This window comes from Polyodon spathula, chromosome 1 (assembly GCF_017654505.1).
Source record: "Polyodon spathula isolate WHYD16114869_AA chromosome 1, ASM1765450v1, whole genome shotgun sequence".
Classification (NCBI taxonomy): domain Eukaryota; kingdom Metazoa; phylum Chordata; class Actinopteri; order Acipenseriformes; family Polyodontidae; genus Polyodon; species Polyodon spathula.
Window position 1 is genome coordinate 19,795,453 of NC_054534.1, and position 10,015 is coordinate 19,805,467.

General features: G+C 36.2%; 1 protein-coding gene across 4 annotated transcripts in view; it reads right to left on the bottom strand.

Moving 5' to 3' along the window:
• LOC121315274 (semaphorin-6A-like) overlaps window positions 1-8,160 on the bottom strand; it is a 52,776-nt gene extending 44,616 nt beyond the window's left edge. For all 4 annotated transcript variants that reach the window (XM_041249335.1, XM_041249322.1, XM_041249329.1 and 1 more), the window contains exon 1: window positions 8,034-8,160. The gene's annotated coding sequence lies outside the window, so the exon portion shown is untranslated. The remainder of the gene's footprint in view (window positions 1-8,033) is intronic.
• Between the last annotated feature and the right edge of the window lie 1,855 nt (window positions 8,161-10,015).

The following is a 10,015-nucleotide window of genomic DNA, read 5'->3' on the forward strand; positions in this document are numbered from 1 at the left end:
CATATGAAAAACGACATCATCATTTATAATGTGGATTTGACAGCCTTCTGCTGTGCTCAAACCACCTAAATGAAGCTGCATTATTTGTGGTGCACAATGAGTGCTTGTGCCACACAAAGATTTACGAGTTACTGTACTGAATGTCTGTAATTAATGCCCCTGAAAACTATTCCTTCCGATGCACTTTTAATGTTTCAGCAAGTTAGGTTTTTTATTTACTTCAAGGTGGTACAAATAACAATCACTCATTTGCTAGCAAGTGTCTTAACTTCCTTGTTAAGTGGCATTAGCTGTATCGTTAATGAAACAGCATGTAGAAAGATGAATTCCATGTGGTTATGCCAATGAGAATTTTGTCAAGATATTTAGACACACTTGGTTCTACAGAAAACAAGGTAATAAGAGTTGTGCTTCACATTTTACCGGTTTACTTTTACACCCCAGGACAGCGTCCTCGTGTCATAACGCTGTTAAGCTGTAACTGTCTGAGCAATAAACTCAAGCAGTTACTTGACACCTTGTTTGTTTAAGATAAGAAGTGTTTAAACACTAAACATTTAAGAGAATCTAGTCCCAAACCTCACATTATTGAAACCCTACAGGGAAGTCGCATGCATTATTTAATGATAAAACTGATGACTGTCAATCAAAATAAAGATGAATGATTACTTCACAAGCTACACTGTCAGCCCATGGACTTGTTTGGTTTACATTTTTTACTGGTAATATTTAAAACTCATTTTAGATGAATTGTACAACTGAGCTGCATTAACTGAAACAAACAATAGAGGGCAGTCTAATAAACCACAACTATGAGAGCTGCAATTGCTGACAAATGCATGTTAATACAAGATTAATACCAGTCTTATCACTGAATTTTTTTAAACTTTATATCATATTCTGTCTATGTGTTAACACAATGTATGCCCTTGTACTATAACTGCTTCAGGGACGATCTTAGCACCATGTGTGGAAGAAAATAATTCTGTACAGCCTTTTAAACTGCTGTTCAATGTTTTTTTTTTTTAGTCAGGCTTTTTATACTAGAACAACAACTTGAAGCTGCTGAAACACTATGGGCCTTGTAGCAGGCCATTCTGCACTGGACACATTATTCTGTAGGACACATGGATTTAGCTAATGAACCAGCACATAATGTACAGTATAACCTGTGTGTTTGCAATATACTATTTTCAAAAAAGGTCAAAGGTCAAAAAAGAAATGATGAAAATCAAGAGAGTCAAATGCAATGCCTAATTTGTTGTTTAGTTGATGGTTCTGCAGAAAATACATTACAATATGTACCTGAGATTAATAAATGACTATTTAGGTCAGCCCAAAAATATAAAGCAAATAAAACACCACAAAAAATAAAGTTAGAAAATAATGCACAGCATCGGACTTTGCATCATGGAAAAATCTTGTCAGATAATTTGTAACATACATTCGTTCATACTAATAGACCAGCTTTTTCTGCACAGTATTTTTTTCTCATGAATAAAATACATTTTTTATTTTATCCCTGGGAAAAAAAATAAAATAAAATAAAAAACAAACCAAAAAAAAATCATATAAATAAATTGTAAGCGGGACAAGAGACATGAAAAAGAGGAACCCAACCCTGAAAATTCATCTTTGAAAAGGGCACTGTTCAACATGTTCAATTTCCTTTAATCAGAGTTAAAAAGGAAACAGATTTTTTTTCAGATTAAAAAAAAAGTAATCTCCCCTAGCACAAGAGAAGCAGTTTTGCCCACCCCCATTATCAATGTTCAATTAATCCTTTCTTGTCAAATTAAAGACAAACTACGCATTTTACAAACTAAATTCAAGATGCTTCTTTCCAGTAATCTCAGAGTGGGAGGTTTTCAGCTGTACCTGCCAGTGTTTTCAGAGATCCCAGTGAACTCTGGTCACATCAGTTAAACGCAAAACCGTGTAAGACTGCTGCATGGAAAAGTCCAGCATTCCCCTTTTGAATGTAGCACAACATTATTTCTGAAAAAGGTCACATATTGGAAAGGATCACAGCACCTGTGTGTCATTTACAATGATAGGCTTGAATGGGCTTGCGTTATTCAATTAAACTGGTGCTGCATTCAGACAGACAATGGAAAGAAATATTACAGAATCATAGGGTTATCTTGTCAAAGTTTTAAAAAATCAATTCAATAACAAAAACTCAACACTTTTTTTAGTTTAAGTAACAAAGAATCTGTATATACAATCTTTAAAGATCAGACCAACGGAGTGTTCATCTCTCACTTGGTTTGTAGTTCAATATTAATAATCCCACAACAATGCAGCCTCCTCAGGTCCTTAAAATCCCTTAGGGCCTGGACACAAACCACATCAATTAGAAGAATTTTTTTTTTCTTTTTTTTTTTTTTTTTTAATCAAAGCATGGCATCAAAATCACTGTGAGACAGAAGCATAAAACCATAATTTTCTTTGTAGTTTCTGTCTCAAGTCTTAACAATAAAACACTGCAACAACCACTCATCCAGCCAGCTTTATCAGATGCAACGTACAAGGAGCAGACCACCTGCAAGCGCATTTTGAAATTATATTGCAATTCTTACAGTTTGAAGACACAGCTCAATAACAAACTGTTCAGCCATTATACCAACATGTTTTACATAGTAGATTTTTTTAATTTTTTCTTCTCATGGGGGTCACATGATCAACACAAAGGCTATCAAAAAAATGTTACCAACTATTTTCAAACTTGAGCAAAGGCTATCCGGTCCACGGTTTAGCACCACTGCATGTGGTTTTCACTGCCACAGTAGTGTGCCTTCCCTGACACCTGAGCCTAATCACTGTTTTACAGACATCCAAAGGATAAAAGATGACTTAATTTGTGTAATTAACCCCGGGCGAAGCCTTGTGACATATCAATATGTATATCAAAGTATAAAAGTGAAATGTTGGCAATAGGCATTTCCTTATGCCATCAAAGGTCATTGGGTTACCAGAATGTAGGATTAGCTAACACATGTTTTCTTTACATAGTTAAAATGTTATGGGTGATAACTGCAGCCTATGGGATAGATGCACCGTGAATGCATGATCAAAAACTGCTCTGACACTTGAAGTGCAAAACTCCTCCATTAGGAATACACGAGGAACCATTAAAGTGGTGTACTTTGTACCTTACACATCTTTTAATCAGTTGGGAACATCGAGTCTACAGTGATGTCTGTAAAAAATCTGAAGAAAGACTTACAATGGACTTATTAACAGTGTACTAAATCTACATTTCCTCGACACAGAAAAATGGTAGTTTAAATAAATAATAATCCTCTGTTTGGTTCAAATAAAGTGCTTATTGAATAGAATTGTTATTTTAGGTTTTAATTGGCAGATATTAGATTTTTCTTTGCAAAATAGTGAACAGCTGGACAACATTTATAAAAAAAGAAAACAAACACATTTATCAAAAAAACAACAACAAAACACTGTTTAAATGCACTCCTCTGCCAGCCATTCTTCATTTGTTTTAATGAAATCCCTCCCGTGGACTGGCAGATACAGAAGCCATCAGTCTTTGAACTGTAAATTACTAGCAAAACCCAGAGCAAGGCAAACTAATGCAAACATCAGCTGGAACTTCACATAACAAGCTCCAGAGAGACGTAGGTATTTTTTTTTATTTTCTATTTTTTTAAATAAATAAACAGGATAACTCTATAAGCTTTTATTATTTTCAGAGCAAATCTGTAGTCAAAATGACTGTTAAGTGCACTGCCCTACTATATATCCAGCCATTCCCAAGGCACCCCAACACTATCTGCGGCTTTGAAACTATGGCAACCGAATAAGAAAGCAGCCTCCATGATTAATAGATGAAGATCCCAGTGACAGAGTCTACAAGGCCATAACTCAGGACGCACACAGAGGAGCTCACACCAAACCCATCTCTTAGTGTACTTGGGCTTACACCTGAATATTTAGAAGATGCATTAAACTATGTGGTAAAACTGTCTATTCATCTACCTGGCCCTGGCCTGCTGACTGTAATTTCAAAGGCTAGTATCCTGGAATCTGAACTGTTTCTCTCTCCCAATATTCCAGTTTATTTATGAGGCAATAACCAGCAGGGTTCTAGAAATAATGACCCAGCATTCAGTTTTAATTTGATGCGGATTGAAGTGTGACTCGGTTTGCTTGGAGTGATATGTGAAACCTCTGAAAACCATGGGATCGCACCAGGATGTGCATCAAACTAAGGCCTCGTATACACACACTGCAGTTGGCTTGACAACCGCATTAACAAACTGTTCTCGCTGCGGTTGTTTGTTGTACACACACATGCGTTTCATTACTGAAGTGAGTGACTCCCTGTTTAAACTAACAACTGGACTCGGACCACCATTACACAACATTCGTTAGGTTTGTGTGAGGGCAGCATGGAGGTTGTGTTTGCTTATATTTTTGGAAGAAAGTACAGTACGTAATCGTAGAATTAATAACAGAACCCGCTACTTGTTCTGAACAGGATTAACTAGTGTGGTTGTCACTGCCTTTTGCAACCAAATCGTGTGTGTGTGCTTAAACTGTATTAAGAGCAAAAGGCGGACTCGCAACCGCATTTAGGCTGTATGTGTACGAGGCCTTGTGAACCGAGATGACTTGAAATGGTCGTCTCGGTTTGCTTGGAAGTGGACTCGGTACGTTTGCCACTTTGCTTCGTTTCAACTTTTTTCAATGTGGAACAAAACGTATTCCAGTTCACTAGAAAACGAACCGCTCCAAACAGCGACGCAAATCGTGGAAATGACATACTTCAGCAGGCACCAAAAAAAGTGCCTCCCCTTGTCGCACATGAGCAACACAGGGATTGTCAAAAAACACACACATACACACCAGACAAGAATACCATAATGTCACATGTACACAGCAGCACATCCCAAACTCAAAAATACTATGGGGCAGATTTACTAACTGGCATAACCTGGGGTCGTTCAATGAAATGATGCTAAAAGTGTTTGAGATTGAATTACTATTGCAGCAAGCGTGTTCTTTAAGCATAGCAAAACTGTCACAAGCAAAGTATTTAATGACAATTGAATAATGATTTAGCACGTGCATTACATCTGGCTTTATTATAATTGCGCCATACACTTGCATTTCCGCTTCAGCACCTGATTTTATTAATCCATCTCCTATTGCACCTGTATCTCATGGCACTGTCAAGCGTACATTATTATTATTATTATTATTATTATTATTATTATTATTATTATTATTATTATTATCAATAACAGCTAAATTGAAGTTGATTGAATGTACAATGTAGATCTTTTTCATAAACACTTTCTCCAAATGAACAGTGTTTTTCTGACAAATACTTGACGCTCTTTCAGCATGTTATGTTTCTTCGGCAAAGATTTGGCTAAATAAACCAAAATAACACTGACAACAACTGCAAGTGAACCGAACAAGCGAATTTGAACTCACTTTAACGGAAACCGAAGTTCGCTTGAATTTTTCTGGTGTGAAACGAATCGAAGCAAACTTGAAGTGAACTATGATTCGAGTCACTTGCAATTTAAACTAGGTGTGCAAATGCCCTACAGGCTAAAAGCGGTTGTGAGTTCACCTTTTGCTCTTAATACGGTTTGTATACACACACACAGTTCGGTCACAAAGGGCATCGACAATCGCACTAGTTAATCCTTTTCAGAGCAAGTATCAATTGTGGTTATTAATTCAGTTTGGTTGGTTAATTGCCACTAACTGTGTGTATTACAACCGCACTAACACAACCGTGGTGTTCAGCGGATTTCTGCACAACTAATGATGTCATTGTTCATCAGACATTTTTTCATGTGATAAACATGACTAAAGATATAAATAGGTGCCTGATGAAGTTGATTTTTTTTTTTTCATAACAACAGAAAATAGTGAACACACATAATATATATTTGTATTTATTTAATCAAACAATCAAAATGTACAGTTTGCTAAAATAATCAAATTAAAATAATAGACCGGCATAATGTGAAATTGAAAGATGTTGAACCCTTACTGATACATTCATATATGATAATTCCTTTTATTATTTTTTTAACAAAATCTGCATATTAACATCTCCATTATATATGTGTGTGTGTGTGTGTGTGTGTGTGTGTGTGTGTGTGTGTGTGTGTGTGTGTAGCCTTCTGTATACTTCTTTACATTAAGATTTCGTTCAGAAGTTAGTTTCCTGAAATGTCATTGACTTGCAATGGGTAATGGGTTTATTTGGTTGGCAAAAGAATTTTACCGAAGAGGTTGTTGTATTAGGAGAGGCCAATTTAATTCAGACTTTTGATTCTTTGGGGGGCTCATTCATTTTACACCTTCCGTTCTTAACTGCTAATGCTATAACAATGAGACTAATTTCGCCTCATCTTTACAAACAGGCATAAAAACTACTTTACTGCTATTTGCCATTTTCAGTACAACCACTTCATACTAGATTTGGATACTCTACATCAATTATTGTCTTTCCTTTGTCACGAGAAGGGCATCCGTTTGTCTATTCAACAGACCATAGACCTTGCAGCTCGTCCGTTCCACCCACTTCTGCGAACACATCTCAAATCCGTTTAAATTACCAAATATTGTCAATTTAAATCTTTACGCAGCAGGCAGCATACAACAAAAGTGTTACCTTAAATGCTAAAGCAAGAACAACCCTACTATTCAGAAACCCCATATAAATGATCCTATGCCATCACTTGCTCCGTATAGATTAATATCACATTTCGTCTACACGTGAGAAGTAGGGAAGTAATCTGATGCCAATTATGAGAAAGAAAAAAAAAAATTACACACAATCGCTGTTGTGCTGAATGTGTTTACAGGGCAGAATTGCTAGATTTCGAACTTCTGGCAGCCTACATGAACTGCTTACATGTGTAAACTATGTTTACCAAATTACACTACAGTCATTGTTAGTATAATGTGAAAGATGTTTAGTCAATACCTACTTGTCTAATAAATAAAATGGACAACAAAGTGATAGGGCAGTCTCTGTCCCGTCACTAGTGTGTGTTGTGTGTGTGTGTGTGTGTGTGTGTGTGTGTGTGTGTGTGTGTGTGTGTGTGTGTGTGTATATATATATATATATATATATATATATATATATATATATATATATATATATGATAAGGCTACAACATGACTTATAGAACACACAGTCAGTGTTATCCTTTCACTTCTGAAAGGAGTTACAGTATACTCCGCTAAGAAGAAAAAAACGTAACAGCCTCGCGCTCTCAATCTCACGTATGCATTCACAGCCCGTGCACATAATGCAGGTCACTTTGAGGAAAATGTGCTTTCCACTATACCTGCCCGGGGAATAAACGCCCATGACAATTTACAATCCAAGACACAACTAACAAAGATGGACCACTCTAAATACCATCCCCAGAAAACAGGTTACGACGTAGGTCGCTATGAAGTTAAACTGAAAATCTGGGCAACATATACAAATAACTACTCTGTGAAGGTGTTTCTTTATGTTCAAGTTACATCGCATAGTTGTTTTTAATATTTAACATACCGTAGAGTCGGCTACTGTGCTAGTTCTGTAATGTAGGCACTATTCAATAAAACACGCACTGTATTTCAGTACTCCAAGACAGCCTCTTGAAGACAAGACACACACACACACACACACATATATATATATATTTGTGGGGATATTTTTTTTTTAGATATTATTGTGGGGGAAAAAAAAAACTTTTTTTTATATTAATAGTTTTTGCAGTGAAGCCGCACACGACACACTCCCTAAAAGTAATTGTTATAATGGGCATGAGGGAAAGCCATGCAGCCAGTAGCCTATCCATACCTAGCCATACTACCAGTTATGAGTCCAATGCAGCGGAATAACATATACATAAATAAATAAAGTCTAGCCAAACTATGCAGTGGCATTTAAATAACCGTAAAAAATAAAATACAAACGAGATTCGTTTTATTGAACACAAATAAATAATAAATAAATAAAAAACATAAACATAAAAATACTCTACCTTCTGCTCCTGAAAAGACAGCAGGCAGGGGTAGAACTAGCTGCAGTATCGTCCCGTTAGTAATCCATTTATGATTTTGTCTTTGGGCAGTTCCAGTAAGTGTTTAACTGTTTTCTCGGTTTAACGACATGAGTGTTTAAAAAAAAAAAAAAAAAAAAATAATATATATATATATATATATATATATATATATATATATATATATATATATTTTTTTTTTTTTTTTTTTTTTCTATATATATAAGTTGTTAAATATATGCGAAGAACACACGCCTTTTTATCATAAAGACCCGTGAGCTTAAAATCAACTTTTGTTCTTCAAACGGCAAAATCCAGTAGGAATCCACTTTCACAGAGACCGTTGTTTAAATCCTTTGAGGTAACTGAATGAGTATAAGCTAGCATCCAACCACTGACTATGTAGTGTCCCGAACCCTGTACATTCGCAGCGGGCTAAAACAGCGTTCCCCACAAAAGCTCCGAGTTATCCTATTTGGAGATGAAGCTTTCTTACTAGCGTACGCTTATCCCAGCCTACAAACTCCAGCTGTCACTCGCTATCTGCTTCACAAGAGGCGGGGCTAAATTCTGGACTGGAGTTCTCTGTGTGGATGTGGATTCCTGCTTGCGCGTGTTATGCAGTGATGATACGGTGACGGTAGCACACACTCCTAACAAAGGTCACTCTGATAATTCCCTGCAAAAGCAACCACTCATAAAGCAGTGTCGTTTATTTATTTACCAATTTTCCCATTCCATAGGCTGCTCATTGTGTAAACTATGTTGAACCACGTGTAAACTGTAAACCACGCATGGTTCAATACCAAACTTTCAGTTTAATTTACCACTTGTTTTGTCACCCACTTGTTATTATAATCGCGCGTTGGGAATTGTGATTCACTTATGTTGTTTCTTTATTTTGGTTATAATAGTACAACGTTAACGAACTCGTCAAGGTGTTTCAAAATCATATATTGCTACAGACCTACTAACTACTGTCCTATTCTGGAAAGGGAACCACACATCTTATTGCAGTGAATGTGTTTACAGGGCACTCTCTTACTCCCCAGTTATGTGTTCAGTTCAGTTAGATGTCGACGGGAAACCCCGACTCCACTGTGTTTGAATATACCTGTTCACAGTTTAGAAACGTCCCTCTCTCTGATCCACAGCCAATCAGTTCAGGGAGGAACAGAACAGAAAATCCTGTTAAGTTGTTAATATTACGATTTCAGGTGTTCTGTTTACCATGGCTCTGTCCTTCCGTTTCATCTTCTCCCCGGTCAGCGTTGCACCTGGTTCTGTGTGCTGAATAAGCGCACGCACAGGATTGCTTCTGCCACTCCAGGAAAAACGTAAATAGCAATATATCAGACCAGAAAGCAAGTTGATTTAGGATATTGGCATGTTAAGAATTTTCCTCGAGCTTTCTGAGTAAGCATAATGGCAAAGCATAGTTTTATATCATGAAGGGGGTTCTGTTTCTGTTGAAAATTCATAATAGTTACCGATATATAAAATATTATTTACTTTTAAATATAAATGTATTAACCATGGGATAAAGAGTCTCATAATAATGACAGTTAATAACAAGGTTGAATGACAGGTTGAATTCTGGTACATAGACCTACTAGCCACATACTCTTTTATAAAGCTACATCTAAAAATGTCCAAATCTCATTTAAAATAATACAGACGGACAGTTTTACAGTTAAAAGGGGCGCTCGAGCACCTATGAGTGCTTTCCGTCTGGCTGTTAATACCGCTTTTAAATAAGCCCTCTAAAGTGGATATATAATTAAAAAGCACGTCTGCTTGATAAAAGAAGAAAAGAAAAAAACAAAAAACAAACATTCTATCAGCAACATGCAGAGCATGGCTTATTTCTTAACTTTGAAAGAATTGTAATTTATAATTTTACAGAATACATCTTTTTTCTGTTTATTTGTGTTTTTATTGTCCCAGCAAATTTAACTCCTCAG